This window comes from Zonotrichia albicollis, chromosome 8 (genome assembly GCF_047830755.1).
Source record: "Zonotrichia albicollis isolate bZonAlb1 chromosome 8, bZonAlb1.hap1, whole genome shotgun sequence".
In the NCBI taxonomy this organism is placed as follows: domain Eukaryota; kingdom Metazoa; phylum Chordata; class Aves; order Passeriformes; family Passerellidae; genus Zonotrichia; species Zonotrichia albicollis.
Genome location: NC_133826.1, coordinates 1,814,372 through 1,831,777, shown reverse-complemented (window position 1 = coordinate 1,831,777; position 17,406 = coordinate 1,814,372). Strand labels below are relative to the sequence as shown.

At 46.2% G+C, this 17,406-nt stretch overlaps 1 protein-coding gene across 1 annotated transcript in view; it reads left to right on the top strand.

The window, feature by feature from the left end:
• PDE4B (phosphodiesterase 4B) overlaps window positions 1–17,406 on the top strand; it is a 199,378-nt gene that overhangs the window by 564 nt on the left and 181,408 nt on the right. The window lies entirely within an intron of this gene.

Sequence of the window (17,406 nt, the reverse complement as noted above, 5' to 3'; positions counted from 1 at the left end):
AATTTCCCTTCTCTTTCTCCCTGTGTTCTTTCCGCCTCGAATTTCTGTTTATTTCATTTGATGCTGGCCATGGTGTTCCCTGGAGCAAATCCCTAAATTCCCTTTGGGATTTGCGCCTTGCCAGCGCCGGGGGCTGGGGCTGCCCTGCCGGGCTCCCCTTCCCTCCAGCCCATCCCAGAGCAGCGCTCTGCAGCCCGGATCCCCGGCACTCCGGCTGGCATGAGCCCTGCCGATGCTCCTGTGCCGGAGACATTTCCTCTGCATCATTTCCCTGCCATGTGCTTTGAGTCAGTTTGTTTTTCCTGAGCCTCCTTTTCCCAGTTCGGAGCCTGGTGGGAGTTGTGAGTTCAGGGAGGATCTGGGAGTTGTTCCCTCGGTGTGGCTGCACAAAGAGGAGCTTTTTGCCCTCCTCGGGTGGAGGTCGGTGAGTTATAAATCGGTTCTGCTGAGGAACGAGGTGTTTGCTGCGATCTCTGGGGCTGGGATGGAGCCATGAGGGCACCGAGTTGTTTTGTGTGATGCTCGGCATCTGTTGCTACAGGAGACATCCCAAGGGATCCTCCACTGAAGAGAGAATTCCCGGTAGATCTCTCTTGTCTTTCCAGCAGAATCCATGCAATGCCTTTTGTTTTTTTCCTCTGGACTCCTGGTGTCCATAAGAAGCTGCAGTGAATAAGCTGAATAATTGCATTTGCAGGTCATCAATCCAGTGGAACAGGGAACTTTTTTAGGCCACTGTGAGAGAGACGCTCATTTGTAGCGTCCCTCATTATCAGCTCCAGAGAGGGAGCTGATGGTTAAAAAGGTTCTGAACAAATCTGCGATCTATAAATCATCTGGAATAAGAGCTTGTTAGCACAACAAGTGCTTTTCCCAGCAGATTATTCACTGGAATTCTCTGTTTCTCTTGTCATCTCATCTATTTTAGTGTTTCCTTGTGCCTGCTCAGGTGCTCCAAGTACAGCTGTACCCTACTTTATTCTCGCTTTTGGACATTTTAGATTCCAGGAAATAAGTTTTAGTGCAATGCTTTAATGTGAAGCTAGAGTAAAGGATGATATTGAGCCTTTTTGGCTGTTTTTTTCCAAAAACATATTCTGTTTTTTTTCTCCACCACTTCTGTATTTACTTCCCAGCTCTTCCCACGTCACATGGAAACCTCTCCTTATTCAGCATTCAAATCCTGATTTATCCATCAGGGAGCTTAACCCAGATTAGCTGAGTAATCGTCTCTGGGAACACAGGGCTCCTTTAAAGAGTCATTCCAACCAAATCCCTGGAATTTCCATATTTGAAATGGATAGCCACGGATAGAGCTGGAAAATCCTGCCTAAAATGGCAGCTTTTAATTGGAATGGTTTGTTTTATCCCAAAATCCTGTTCTTGGAGTGATCCATGTGGAGCTGTCCTGGAGAAATGGGGGGAGTTTTAAATATTTGGGAAAAATAGTGACGAAACAGTGCTTGGGAACACCTTTATTCCTTTAAATTAAGTGCCTGTCTTTCCAGTTTTCAGTCTTTATGTGCTTCCCTGAGCAAATAAAATTGGATAATTACAGCAGTGGGATAAATACAGCCTTGGCAGATAGAAAAAAGAAACCAAAAAAAAAAAAAAAGAAAACATTGGGAAGGTGTAGGACAAATAATGAGGTGAAAAAACTCCCTTTAACTTGATGCCTGTTGCAAACAGGTGAGTGGATATTTATATGAAATATTGCTTTGAAGGAAAAGGATTTTAGCCTGATGTTATTACTCACTCCGTGGGGTTTTTTTTCCCCTTTTCCCTCAGTTTAGAGAATGAAAAGAATTTATCAGTTTCTCTTTGGGCTCCTTGCTGCTGCAGTGTTTTGGTTTCAGGCGATGCAGGGGGATGCTTGAGCAGGGGTAGGTGAATTTCAGCTGAATTTCTCTAATTATGAAAACAGCTCTCAGCTTCAAGCTTGTTTGTACAAAAAAATGAACAAATTGGTTCCATCCTGTTGTGCTAAAACATGCAGGGGAAGCCTGGCTGTGCTTGTTACATCTCTGAGTGTTCAATTCCTCTGTGAGCCCTTCATGTCCCAAATAATTCAGGGATATATCCATTATTCAGGGTAAAATCTTAGAAAGAGACTGACGAGTGGTACAGAGAAAGTAAATGAAGAACTTTTCTCTTGGTTATGCAGGAAAATTGAAAAATCCAAGCCTTTGAATTTAGTTTTTATCCTCATTTTTCATTAGATGTCTAATTGGACCAAGGCTCCGTTTGCCAGAGTGTTCTTGGAGCAGAAACCATGGCAAAATAATTCCTGCCAATCCCAGAAGTCTCCAGGAGCCTGAGAAACTTTGCAGATGGAAAAAGACCATTTCAGAGAACAATAAAGAAAAGATAGAATGGTTTATCCTTTGTATTTTAAAGCAGGCTGAGAGAGAAGGGGGAACTTCCTGGGAGAGCAGATTATTCCCTGTCTGCCTCCAGTGGAATTCCTGCACTTTCTGCTGCAGCATCTGGCACTGCTGGCAGTGATGAGAAAATAGATTAGAGGATGAGGCTGGGTTAAATCCGTGCTTATTCAGGTGCTTAAAAAATGTCATTTTGTGCACCCTGACTTCGGCTTTTCCTCGTGTTTGGCCACTTAAGGATACACTTTGCTTATAGAGAGCTCAGGGGAGGAAAATCCAGAAAATTCCCTTTTTTTTGGTCTTTGTTTCTCCCTTTTCTGTTCATCCATGTGGGGTTTTGTGTGTGGATTGTGGGATTCTTTCCTTTCCTCCATCCATTTTCTTTCCTGAATTTCACTCCTCTCTGGAAGCAGAGAGGGTTGTGGATATTTTTACTGACGGGAATGAAGTGGAACCAAGGCAGATCCAGGGCCTGGGAGAAATTAAGGACAATCTTGGTGGTGCTGAAAATACAGGCTGGGAATTGGGACAGCGTGGAGCAAAGATATTGCATAGAGTGAGATATTTTATAGAGCAAAATTATAAAACTTCAGGCCTGAACACTGGAAAAATGCTGAATTATGATCTTTAAACTGTGGGGGCTGGAGCCAAGAGGGCCAAACCCCTTTGGATTGGAGGTGAGCTGGAGTTCACACCCAGATTTCCATCAAAACCTGCTGTGCTTCTGGGATTCCCCATTGGGATTTTCCCCTCAGCTTTCCCTGTTGGTTACCCAAGGATATCACAGCATTGCCATTGTCCTGTGGGCTGCAGGAGAAGCGAGAGGATGCCAGTATTTCAGTGGATAAATGAGGTGTATTTCTGGTGGCAGAAAAGCAGCAGAAACCCCAGTGTGGGATCTCAGGATCTGAGTCCTGAGATGCCGAGCCACCGAGAGCACCCTTGGGGGGCTCGGGAGTCCTGGAATGTTCCAGAAGTGTCTGGTGGCTGGACTTTGATCCCACACAGGAGACGACACCTGTATGAGGACAGGAGGGTTTCACTGGGGTGAATGGTGAAGGGATTGGTTAATTAGAGAGTGAAACACAGGGTTTAGGATTTCTGTACAGGGGGGTTTAGAGAAGTAAGATGGAGGAATTGGGGTGTGTCCTGTCCTTCTTCTTCTTCTTCTTCTCCTCCATCTTCTGTGGTGATGGTGGCACTTTGGGATTGGTCATTACTAAAAGTGCACCCAGCAATGAGAATAAATGGTATTGGGGAAAAATGATAAATATTGTACACGTAACAATGGGTATAAAGATAGGTGACTGTCCGGAGGGCGGCACAGTGTGCTCATGGCTGGCTGCTGAGCAGAGCTCTGTCGGGCCGAGAGAAAATCTTTTAGATAAACAATTAATAAACATAAAAACCGAAAGAAGAACTGAAGCCTCTTCTCGTCCTTTGATACGCGGCTGCCCCAAGGCCACTCCGGGCCTTTCCAGGCCCTTCAAACAGCCGAGATAAACCGGACACCCCAGGATCCTCCATGTTGGAGCAATTGGGGGCACCAATGTCCCCTCATTTTTCAGAGTGTCCTGGAAGGGATTTGATTTGTGGAAAAGCCCTCTCTAGCTGGTAGGTTTTTCTGGAAACCCTCCCCAGGGGCTCTGTGCTCTGTGGGAGAGCTCTCTCTGCTCCCATGGATGCAGACTGAGGTGGCCTTTCTGAGGAATATTTGGAATATTCCTTTGCAGCCAGCTGTTGAGAGCGTTCCACCGAGCTGTTGCAGAGTTAACTCAGCCTCGTTTGCTCTCTAATTAATTTGCTGGGGGATAATACCCCACGTCTGACCTGATTTTGGCGGGAGCAGCTGCTGGTGCTGGCGCAGGCTTTGCCTCCCGTGCAGGAGGTGTTGGGGACACAGAGAACACCCAAAACTCTGCTCCAGGTGCTGCTCCCTTCCTCAGCCCAGCCCTCCTGGCCTGCAGGAAGCAGCACACGGAGTGTTGGCAATAAAAGGATTTTATTTTATTTTATTTTATTTTCGCTGTTCAGGGCAGATCTTGTGGAACGACGGGCAGAGTGCGAAGGTGTGGGAAGGGAGAAGAAGGGAAAGAGAGGTCAGCTAAAATAAACCCAAGGGAACAATCCAACCTTGGAGACTCCAGAGAGCCGGGGAAGCACAGCAGAGAGGGGACAGCGAATAAATTGATGCCAGGGGGGTTTGTAAGCCAGAGAATTCCCCCGAGCTCTCCTGAACACTCAGAGAATCTCTGCCTGCTGTGGGGACAGCAGTCCCTGGGTGTTTTTGGCACAGGGAAGCTGAGTGGAGCTGCCAGAGGATTTGCTCCTCGCCATTCTTTTGGATGCTGTGCTTTTCTGTCAGTGCTTCTGAAGCTGGAAACAAGAAGTTGCCCCTTTGCTTGAGTAAATAAGCGCCTGGCTTTCAGTTTTGTTTCTGCCTGGGCTCCTCTGTGAGCTCAGGTGCCTCTGGCACATCCAAGGAATTGTGTTTCTTCTGGGAGCTAAGGCAAATAAAGGCACAGCCTGGAGCTCAGAAGGAATCTGAGACTGGGAGTTTTCTCACTGATGTGCAGGAACCGGCTTTGGTGTCTAAAATCTGAAATGTGTATAAAAAAGGGAGAAATTTCCCCCAGTGGAGGAGAAACCTTCTCTAACCTTGTTGCTGCTAAACAAAGCTCAGCTTCTGAGTCACTCCCATGGATCTGGGTTGAATATTTGCTGTCTGCAGGATGGGCACCAAGGGATAAATCCCTCCTGAGCTTTGGGGAAGGATTAGGACTCTGCTCAGATGGAAAAATAAATTCTTGCCATTGATTTTTGTCCCATTCACGCTTTTGTAATTCAGCAATTGCTCGAGGAAGGCACAGCCAGGATCCCACTGGAATAAACAGCACAGAAAATCTGGGATTGCCAGAGCTCCTGGGAAATGTGGGGGATAAATGTGGAGAGGAGCTCCTTGCAGCAGGGTGCTTATAAATAGTGGGAGCAGGAACTTGGGGAGGAGAGGAATCCAGAAGGAGGAATCCTGGGGAGTCCCTGTTTCTGAAGGCAGCAGCTCAAACGAGAACAGAAAATGATCCAGCAGCACAAGAGCTCTTGAGGAGAAAACCAGCGTGAGACATATGGAAACCTCCGGGGCCAGGCTGCTCTGTTTGATGGGATTCTGCTCCAGGAGCAGCAGATCCTCGGGATGCCCAGCCTGCTCAGGAATGCTGATCAGGAGCCTCCCTGATCAGGGCTAAACCCACTCCTGCCCAGGAGGAAAAACATCCCATTGAATGCTGGAAAAGTGCCCCTGGGACAGCACAGGATTCTCCACGTTCCACCTGGGAATGGCTGCTGGGGGCTGTGGGGAGCTGCTGGAGCCAAGAGGGCAAAACCCCTTTGGGTTGGAGGTGAGCTGGAGTTCAGACCCAGATTTCCATCAAAACCTGCTTTGCTTCTGGGATTCCCCGTTGGGATTTTGCCCTCAGCTTTCCCTGTTGGTTACCCAAGGAATATTGGGAAATTCCTGTTATCCTGTGGGCTGCAGGAGAAGTGAGCTTGGGGCAGGGGCAGAGCAGGATGTGGGATGTTCTTTGGAGAGCTTGGCTTCCCAGCACTGCTCCTTCCAGGGGTGCTGCTCTTCCCTGTGGGAAAATCTCTTTGTGGAACTTTTGGGATCCCAGGAAGAGCAGGAGGTTTGTGCAGATGGTCCTCGGAGAGAGGCTGCTCCAGGATCTCAGTGAGGAGGGATGGGGCAGGATGTGGGATGTTCTTTGGAGAGCTTGGATTCCCAGCACTGCTCCTTCCAGAGCTGCTGCTCTTCCCTGTGGGAAAATCTCTTTGTGGAACTTTTGGGATGCTCAGAGGAAAGCAGGGAGCCTGTCCCAGATGATCCTTGGAGATTGGGTTCCAGGGCAGGAGCAGCAGCTCTGGGGCTCTGTCGGATCTCAGGATCTCAGTCCTGAGGTGCTGAGCCACCGAGACCACCTTGGGGGGCTCGGGAGTCCTGGAATGTTCCAGAAGTGTCTGGTGGCTGCACTTTGATCCTACACAGGAGACGACACCTGTATGAGGATAGGAGGGTTTCACCGGGGTGAATGGTGAAGGGATTGGTTAATTAGAGAGTGAAACACAGGGTTTAGGATTTCTGTACAGGGGGGTTTAGAGAAGTAAGATGGAGGAATTGGGGCGTGTCCTGTCCTCCTTCTTCTTCCTCTTCTCCTCCATCTTCTTTGGTGATGGTGGCATTTTTGGATTGGTTATTACTGAGAGTGCACCGAGTAATAAGAATAAATGGTATTGGGGAAAAATGATAAATATTGTACACGTAACAATGGGTATAAAGATAGGTGACCGCCCCGGAGGGCAGCACAGTGTGCTCATGGCTGGCTGCTGAGCAGAGCTCTGTCGGGCTGAAAGAACATCTTTTAGATAAACAATTAATAAACATAAAAACCGAAAGAAGAACTGAAGCCTCTTCTCGTCCTTCGATACGCGGCTGCCCCAAGGCCACCCCGGGCCTTTCCAGGCCCCTCAAACAGCCGAGATAACCGGACAGGGCTCCTGCATCCTGCTGACCCCAAGGATTCCATGGGATTCATGGACACCATTCCGAAAGAGGCTCCTCATGGCAAGAAATGTTCCCCTGTGTTTATCTGTGACTTGGTGACTAAAGCAGCGCGGGTTTTCACGCTGGAAATAGAATCAAACCATCATTTCCATGATTTTTTTAAAGCAGAAAATATCTGGAGAGGGCTTCTTTCCCAGCTGGAATTCCAGGAAAGGTGTCTCCCCTGCCATAACTCTCACTGTTCATCCAGGAGAATTGTTGGGATGCCCTTTCCCTCTGCTTCCTCCCAGGCTGGGACAGGGGAATATTCCTCCGTTGGTTTTGTGTGGATTTTTCTTTGCCTTCTTTCTTTCCTCTGCATTCAGTTCTCAATTCTGCATTTCCTTCCTGGAATTCAACCCAAAATTCCAATTCCAAGCCCCTTTCCCTGCACTTTCCTGAGCAATCCATGAAATCTCTGCCTGTGCTTCCATTGTCTGAGGTGTGTTCCAGTTCTGGGGCAGAACTGGTACTGCAGTTTTCCCAATTTTCCTTATTCCTGCGGGAGCCACAGGAACATTGTGGGGTTTTTCCCAGCCTGTGGGTCACTGATGAATCAATTCCATTAAAAATGGAAAGTTTTCCATGCCTTTTTCCCAGAAAAGCAAGAACAAGGCAGTGTTCAAATGAAGTCAGGCAGAAGAACTATAAAAAAAAACATTTATTTCACCTAATTCTTCATTTCCTTCTGGAGCTGTATTCCCAGAAATCCAGTTAGTTTTAAAAAAAGGGGAAAATAATCCAGTCGCAGGCACTGAAAGGAAGTAGGAAAACCACATTTTTGTCATCTTTCCTTGTTTTTTAATCACCCGCTCTCAGCATAAAAATATTTAGTGCAAGACTCCAGTCTTGTGAAATAATTGTAATTAATTCCTTGAGTCAGGACTGTGTAGGAAAATTCAGGAAGAATTTCCTGAGCACAGGAGAAGAGATTTATTTAGACTTGTGGAAAACCAGAGAAGCTTTATGATTAAAAAATAATGATTTAGCTCTGAGCAGACTCTTCCTGACTTTTAAGAACTTTCAGTGAGTTTTCCTGAATTTAATATTGGATTTTTCCATGGCCTGAGGTGTTCCTGGTGTGGGTTTTGCTGGAGAAATTGAGGTGGCATTTTGGGGGTTGTTTGTTCATAAAACAGGAGCAAGCAGGAGAATTCTTGTCATGGAATGGCATCCAATCCCCCAAAATTCTCTTTTTCCTTCCCATAATTCACTGTATAATCAAGCTGGAATATTCTTGGCTATTTCTGGCTGTTGCTTTTCCCATTTTACTCCTCAGAGTTGTTGAATTATTCCTTTTTTTGGTCCATCCTGTGTTGTCTCATGGATCCAACACCAGTTTGGTGCTGCCACTACAGCAATTCCTACAATTTTAGTTGGATAAACCAGATTTTCTTTAACTTTGCAGCAAACCAAAGCTATTTTGGTTTTTGTTATTGATATTGTGCCCTTGGGAGCAAGCCTGGATTGATGCTGGGAACCCTGCAGCTACTTTGGTTTGGATTTCAGATCCACACTTCCATAAATTATTTTTGGAATTGTGGTTACACTGGTGGGTTTTTAAAGGGTATCTGTAGGTGTGTAACAACTGCCCTTTAATCAGAGCGATGCAATTCATGGAAATTTGTCATTTGAGATGGAAAAAATCGAAGGCAGCACAAAAACGTTCCCCTGTGTTTATCTGTGACTTGGTGACTAAAGCAGCGCGGGTTTTCACGCTGGAAAATAGAATCAAACCATCATTTCCATGATTTTTTTAAAGCAGAAAATATCGGGAGAGGGCTTCTTTCCCTGCTGGAATTCTGTGGGCTCGGATGCTCTTCCCTTTTCCTGCAGAGGAGGGAAAGGAGTGTTCTCCATCTGGCTGGGGGCTTAAAACGATCCTGTGTTTTGGTGGCTCTGCAGATGAGTTCAGCTCTGCATTGCACGCCTGAACCTGGGGAATTCGGTGGGGAAAAGAGCAGGAATGCTCCATTGCTGAGCCCCTCGTGCTCCATTGCTGAGCCCCTCGTGCTTCATTCATTCTGAGCCCCTCATGATTCATTGCTGAGCCCCTCGTGTTCATTGCTGAGCCCCTCGTGCTTCATTCATTGCTGAGCCCCTCGTGCTTCATCCATTGCTGAGCCCCTCGTGCTTCATTGCTGAGCCCCTCGTGATTCATCCATTGCTGAGCCCCTCGTGCTTCATTCATTGCTGAGCCCCTCGTGCTTCATCCATTGCTGAGCCCCTCGTGCTTCATCCATTGCTGAGCCCCTCGTGCTTCATTCATTGCTGAGCCCCTCGTGCTTCATCCATTCCTGAGCCCCTCGTGCTCCATTCATTGCTGAGCCCCTCGTGCTCCATTCATTGCTGAGCCCCTCGTGCTCCATTCATTGCTGAGCCCCTCATGCTCCATTGCTGAGCCCCTCGTGCTCCATTGCTGAGCCCCTCGTGCTTCCATCCCTGAGCCCCTCGTGCTTCATTGCTGAGCCCCTCGTGCTTCATTCATTGCTGAGCCCCTCGTGCTTCATTCCTGAGCCCCTCGTGCTTCATTCATTGCTGAGCCCCTTGTGCTTCATTCATTGCTGAGCCCCTTGTGCTTCATTCATTGCTGAGCCCCTCGTGCTCCATTGCTGAGCCCCTCGTGCTTCATTGCTGAGCCCCTCGTGCTTCATTGCTGAGCCCCTCGTGCTTCATTCATTGCTGAGCCCCTTGTGTTCATTCATTGCTGAGCCCCTCGTGCTTCATTGCTGAGCCCCTCGTGCTTCATTGCTGAGCCCCTCGTGCTTCATTCATTGCTGAGCACCTCGTGCTTCATTCCCGAGCCCCTCGTGCTTCATTCATTGCTGAGCCCCTTGTGCTCCATTCCTGAGCCCCTCGTGCTTCATTGCTGAGCCCCTCATGCTTCATCCATTGCTGAGCCCCTCGTGCTTCATTCATTCTGAGCCCCTCGTGCTTCATTCATTGCTGAGCCCCTCATGATTCATCCCTGAGCCCCTCACGATTCATTCCTGAGCCCCTCGTGCTTCATTCATTGCTGAGCCCCTCGTGCTTCATTCATTGCCGAGCCCCTCGTGCTTCATTCATTGCTGAGCCCCTCGTGCTTCATTCATTGCTGAGCCCCTCGTGCTTCATTCATTGCTGAGCCCCTCGTGCTTCATCCATTGCTGAGCCCCTCGTGCTTCATTCATTGCTGAGCCCCTCGTGCTTCATTCATTGCTGAGCCCCTCGTGCTCCATTCATTGCTGAGCCCCTCGTGCTCCATTGCTGAGCCCCTCGTGCTTCATTCATTCCTGAGCCCCTCGTGCTTCATTCATTGCTGAGCCCCTCATGATTCATTGCTGAGCCCCTCGTGCTTCATCCATTGCTGTGCCCCTCATGATTCATTCATCCCTGAGCCCCTCGTGCTTCATTCATTGCTGAGCCCCTCGTGCTTCATCCCTGAGCCCCTCGTGCTTCATTCATTCCTGAGCCCCTCGTGCTCCATTGCTGAGCCCCTCGTGCTTCATTCATTGCTGAGCCCCTCGTGCTTCATTCATTCCTGAGCCCCTCGTGCTTCATTCATTCCTGAGCCCCTCATGATTCATTCCTGAGCCCCTCGTGCTTCATTCATTGCTGAGCCCCTCCAGCTGCAGGGAGTGCTGCTCTCCACAGCACCCAGTGCTTTCCATGCTTTTGGGCTGGCATTTGAAGCAGAACTTTCTTCTTTCAGCGAGCAGGAGACAACGTTGCTAAAAATAAACGGATCAAGTGATACTGGAATTTTCATTTGTAAATTCGCAGGGGATCTGCCCAAACTTCCATCGGAGACCTGCAGTCATTTGGGAGGAGGCACAGGCTGTTCCCAAGCCGAGGGAATTCAGGTGGGAGGGATGTGGTGAGGGGGAAGAAATTCCTTTCTGAGGGTAAAGAGGAGCTTTTCCAGACAATCTTTGCCTCTCCATCCCTGGAAATGTCCTAGGCCAGGTTCGACAGGGCTTGGAGCAGCCTGGGACAGTGGCAGGTGTCCCTGCCATGGCAGGGGTGGGGTGGGATGGGATTTAAGGTCCTTCCCAACCCAAACCAGTCTGGAATTCTGTGATTCTGTGGGGTCAGTGCGGTTGGATCCCTGTGGGAATGGAGCAGGAAATGCTCCCCTTCCCTGCTCCCCTCCAGCTCTCCAGGCTGAGGAAACTTTCCATTTTCTCCATCCCATCCCATCCCATCCCGTGAAGGAGGGAAAGGGAAAGGGAAAGGGGAAAGGGAAAGGGAAAGGGGAAGGGAAAGGGAAAGGGAAAGGGAAAGGGAGAGGGAAGGGGAAAGGGAAAGGGAAAGGGGAAGGGAAAGGGAACAGGGAAAAGGGAAAGGGAAGGGGAAGGGGAAGGGGAAGGGAAAGGGAAAGGGGAAGGGGAAAGGGAAGGGAAAGGGGAAAGGGAAAGGGAAAGGGAAAGGGAAAGGGAAAGGGAAAGGGAAAGGGAAAGGGAAAGGGAAAGGGAAAGGGAAAGGGAAAGGGAAAGGGGAAAGGGGAAGGGAAAGGGAAAGGGAAAGGGAAAGGGGAAGGGAAGGGGAAAGGGGAAGGGAAAGGGAAAGGGAAAGGGAAAGGGAAAGGGAAAGGGAAAGGGAAAGGGAAAGGGGAAGGGAAAGGGAAAGGCAATCTCTCTTCTCTTGGGTAGAGATGTCCCTTCAGCTCTCCAGCTCCAAAGCTGATCCAGGGGAGAATAAAAGGGGCTCATTGTGCTCACTCCAACACCTCAGGACTGGCCTGGAGTTTGTTCCCTTCTCCTGCCTTTTCCAGCAGCAGAGGTTTCCCGTTCAGCCCCCGAGGATGTGAATTCAGCCCCAATAAATCAGATTGCAGCTGCTCCTGTGCTCTGCTCCCAGCTTTGCTTCCAGAGGGCTCATTCCCTCCGTGCTGGGCTGGATTATATTCCAAGCTGTTCCCTGCTCCACATTTGCTGCAGGAAAACAGCTGAGGGCCCAGATTTTGCAGTTTTATTTTGGGCATCTTGTTTGTTTTGAGGAAAAAACCCATTTCCTTCTGTTCTGAGTTTTCAAAGGGAGGGATATCAGCATTTCCTTATCTCAGTGGAAGCAGATTCATGAGGGGAGCACCTGAATGTGGGAGCGAGCTGGGGATGGAAAACCTTTGGAAGGGAGAAGGGAGAGGGGAGAGGGGAAGCTCTCCTGGAGTGCCTGATCCCGGAGCAGCAGATTAGGGCTGAGTGTAATTAATAACGAGAAGAAATCCATGAAGTTGTTATAGTAACTGGGAAGTGAGGTTGGAATTTATGCTCCGAGTGACTCAGCTCTGGGGGAAGGGATCTGGGAGCCCACGGAGGGAGAGCTGGAGCTTCCCTTTGTCCGGTTTATCTCGGCTGTTTGAAGGGCCTGGAAAGGCCCGGGGTGGCCTTGGGGCAGCCCGCGTATCGAAGGACGAGAAGAGGCTTCAGTTCTTCTTTCGGTTTTTATGTTTATTAATTGTTTATCTAAAAGATTTTCTCTCGGCCCGACAGAGCTCTGCTCAGCAGCCAGCCATGAGCACACTGTGCTGCCCTCCGGGCGGTCACCTATCTTTATACCCATGGTTACGTGTACAATATTTATCATTTTTCCCCAATACCATTTATTCTTATTGCTGGGTGCACTCTCAGTAATAACCAATCCAAAGGTGCCACCGTGGCCAAAGAAGATGGAGGAGAAGAGGAAGAAGAAGGAGGACAGGACACGCCCCAATTCCTCCATCTTACTTCTCTAAACCCCCCTGTACAGAAATCCTAAACCCTGTGTTTCACTCTCTAATTAACCAATCCCTTCACCATTCACCCCGGTGAAACCCTCCTGTCCTCATACAGGTGTCGTCTCCTGTGTAGGATCAAAGTCCAGCCACCAGACACTTCTGGAACATTCCAGGACTCCCGAGCCCCCCAAGGGTGCTCTCGGTGGCTCGGCACCTCAGGACTGAGATCCTGAGATCCGACATCCCTTTCCCAGGGGCTCTGGAATGGCCATGGACAGGGATCCTCCACACCCTGAGCAGGAAAACCAACCCAGCCCATCCCTCTGCATGGCTTGTGATCCTGGAAAACTTGGGAAAACTCTCCCCAAGTAATCCATGTGGCAATTAAATCCTAATGGTTTTCCCCCCAGGAATACAAGAATGCCCTTTAGCTTTCCAGCAGTCTTGAAAATGAGAGCTTTAAATCTCCTCTCCTGATGCTGCTTTGGGAATTCAGGGATTTGGGTGGGGATTTCAGGGTTTGGGAGTTGTGCATCCTCTTAATCTGCCCTTTTTTGTCCCAGGGAAATGCATCCTAAGACTAAAATGGGAAAACCCGTGGAGAAGTTGGGTCATTCCTGTGACTTGGAGAATTTTTGTGTTGTATTTTTATATTGGCAGCACTGGTTGCCCAAAGAGAAAGTGTTTGGGTGTTGTTGGGATACTGTTTTTTCCAGGTAGCCTCAAGTTTGGGTGGAAAAATCTCCTGGATCAGCTTGAAATGGTTCTTTTGTGCCTCAAAAATGCCTCAAAAATCCCCGAGTTCAGGACTGGTTTGGGTTGGAAGGGAAATTTAAAATCCTCAAATTTTCACAGGGACCCAGGGGCAGCCACAGCTTCTCTGGGAATCCCATTCCAACTTCTCCCCACCCTCCCAGCCACAAATTCCTTCCCAATATCCCAGGGAATTCCATCCTCTGGCAGCTTTTTCCATTTTCAATCACGGACTTGGGATTTTCCTGATGAGGCTGCATGGATCTAAGTTGGGATTCCTCTTGGAACACCCTGGCACCCTCCTACATCCCAATATTTCGGAATTTCCACTTTTCCAATTCCCTCTGCAACCTCAGCATGGAATTATTTGACCAGGAAAGGCAGGTTTATTTTTTTTTATGGTGTCACACAAGGACCCTGACACGGAGCTGATCCCTGGGAAATGAGAATTTCTTGGGGGGAGCGCTGGGATTTTGGGAGCAGGGGTTACTGAACAGGGTTAATTGCAGCCTTTGAAGTGATGGAATTGGATAAAAACTTCCCAAAATGTTCAGCAAGAGGATCACTGCTGGTAATTAAAGGAGTTTTTGATAACTGGGAAAGAAATTACCAGGAGAAGTTGGGAGAAAATGCTGGAATTGCCACTTTCACCTCACTTCAGAGCTCTTCGTTTGGGAGAAAATTGCAGAATGAGCTAAATCACTTTTTTCATTAACAAAAAAAAAAAAAAAATGCTGATCATTCTGCCTGGCATCAAAAATAATGCAAATATTTGCCCAAGAAGCAAAATATCAGATCCAGAAGGAAAGAAAACAACCACAGTCTAAGGAAACAGGAACATCTGCTTTGGCTCTGAGGAAAAAATCCTGGAGTAGGAGAGCTGAAATGTCCCTCTAAATCAGGCTTTTTTTTCCCCTTTCAGCTCCTGTTATAGATTACTGCTGTCCAAGATGCCACTTCAAATATCCGAAATAAAATATGGAAGTGGCTGGTGGAAAACATGGGAGCATTTCCAGAATGCCAAATGCTTTTTCTGTAGCCTTAATTTCCTTTTTTTTTTTTTTTTTTTTTTTTTTATTGGATGGCCAGACAGAAATTTCAGTCTGGAAATTGCTAACATGGAAAAAAAACCCTGGGATAAATCAGATTTGGAGTTGACCACGGTGCTGTCATGTCCTGTTTCATATTCCCAGTGCCAGGCTTGGCAGTTTTGGATGAATATTGAGGAAAATGCAATTTCTCTGCTCCAGAATCCTTTTCCTGGGAAGGAGAGGACACGGAGTACAGCAGGAGGAATTTCCTGTGGCACAAATCCTCATTTTCCCTTTTTATTTGGGTTTTGTGCGTGCCTGTGGTTGAAAAGCTGGATAATTGATTTGTGTTTGTTCTAATTGGCCATGGAAAGAGATTTTTCCTCAGGCCCTGGGGTTGGTTTTAGCTGCTGTTCCATGGCTGTGTTTGGGAATCTGGGATGTGAGAAAAGCTGGATTATTTTGGGCAGAAAACCAGGATTCTCCATCCTGGAGAGCCCAGATCCTCACCTCCCATTTTCTGGGTGGGAAACCCTGGAATGGTTTGGGTTGGAAGAGGCCTTAAAGCTCAATTTTTTCCAATTTACTCCAAGCCCCTTCCTTACAGGTCTCAGCTTTCCCTTGGTTCTCCTAAAAAAATTGATTTAAAAGGCTAAAAAAATGAAGGTTTGGGGCAATTTTTGGCCCTGCAAAGATGGAATTTTGGTTGAAGGACTTGGAGGTTTCAGCCTGGAATTCTGTGATGGAATTCTAAAGTTCTTATGGTGTTCCCTCAGGGGGTTGAGCTTGGAAAGCCCATAAAAAGGGGGTTTAAAAGCATAAAAAAAAGTGAATTTTAGGGCAATTTTTGGCTCTGATGTGGAATTTTGGGGTTGAGGTGTTTGGAGATTCAGCCAGGAATTCCTCCATGGAATTCTGGTGTTCTTGTGGAGTTCCCAAGGGGCTTCAAGCTTGGAGAACCCTGAAAAAGTGGATTTAAAAGCCTAAAAATGAATTTGCTGCTGTAATTTTGGATTCCGTCTTTCCACACTATTCTTAGTGGTTTTTCCAACAGGAAAAAGGGGCAAGGTTTGGAATATTCTCTATTTTCCAAGACTTCTGGAGGATGAGGTGCTCTCTTTGTAGCCTTGGTTCTGTTTTGGTGTTCTTGGGGTCATTGTGTGCCTTTGCTCCTTGGCTCTGAAATAAAATCCAAAAATAAAAAGGGGAAAATTTCCTTCTTTTCAGGCAATTTGGCTTTGCCCAGAAAAACTCCTGGGGAAGGAGATCTGAGGAGTTTAAAACCTTTTCTTTTGGAGAAAAGGTTCTAAAACTCAACCTTTGAGAGAGTTTAAGAAGGGAAGGAGGGAATGAGGGACAGGAGGCAAGGGCTGCTTTATTTCTGCAGAGTTTATCCCATAATAATCCACAGCATTCCCATTTTCTGGGAGAGCCAGCAGAGCTTAGGGATGACGATAAAAACACAAGTGTAATTTAGAAAAAATTTAATTTAGAAAAAAATCAGCATGTAATTTAGAAAAAAATCAGCCTAAAAATCTATAGGGGGAAAATCTGCACGGCTGAATTTTCTGGGGTTTGGTGTATTTAAAAATTGATATAATAATGATAACAATAACAATAGTAATGACTAATAACAATAATAATAATAATAACAATAACAATAATAATAATAATAATAATAATAATAATAATAATAATAATAATAATAATAATAATAATAATAATAATAATAATAATACCATAATATAATATAATAATAATATATTATAATAATATATCCCATATAATAATAATAATAATAATAACAACAACAACAACTAGTGATAGTGATCAAAATTATAATCATTGTGATAATAATAAAATAAAATAAATTATAAAAGAAAATAAATCGTGATAATGATAAAAAATTATAATAATGGTGATGATGAAAATAGTAAGGATAATAATAATAATAATAATAATAATAATAATAATAATAATAACAATAACAATAATTCTGGTCTCTGAGAGCTGCTTGGCTGCCCTGAGGAGTGGGAGGCTCTGCAAATAATTTGCTCAAGGAACAAGAAGGAGAGAAATTGCATCTTTTAATAGTCTGCCTCATTTTTCCCTTAATTACCTTGGAAGTCCTGATGTGGGGAACACTTGAACTGAATCCTCTGGAGCTGTCAGAGCTGATTGTTCATTTCGCTTCATTTTTGCACAATAGGAGATGAGCTTTTTAGAAAGATAAGATTAAAAATCCCTGACATAATCAGCAGAGTAGAAATTTTTTTTTTCTGCTCAAGCTGTGAATATTTGTCTGGAAGTTTCCTATAAAAAAACGGGCTAGTGAAAATTCAAGAAAAATAATCTGTGAAAATTTGGGAAAATGTCACCAAAAAAAAACCCAGTGAAAATTTGAAAATTGTGTTTCATGGGAATTCCACAGAGCACGTCAGGCCTAAGGACAGCAAAATATGGAATTTTTTTTTTTTAAATTGGAACTGAAAGAAATGAAGAGAAATGACAACCTGGTTGTGCCCTCTGCAGGAAATCCAGGAATTCCTGGAATTTCTGGGACAGACTGGCTGAGGCATTCCCAACTTTAATTGGATTGACTCCAGGGAAAGAGGAGTCTTTGCAATCTTGCTGATACCCTGGGAAGGAGCCTCCTAATTAAAGCTGAGGCTTTAATTTTTTAATATTTTTAATAAATTTTTTAACCGTTTTAATAATAATTAATTATTTCAAGATGATTTTTTTGGCCATGCCCAATTTGCTTGGAATTTTCTCAAGCCTCTATAAAAATCATCTTTCTTTTACCGTTTTTTATAGCAAGAAAATCGCTTGGGTTTATTCCTGGAGATAAATTTGTGACTTTATCCTGATGGCTTAAACCAACAAATTCGGGTTTTAAACTCAGCCTGGCAATTAGGACAAAGCTCAGGGCAGCCTTGGGAGAGGCCA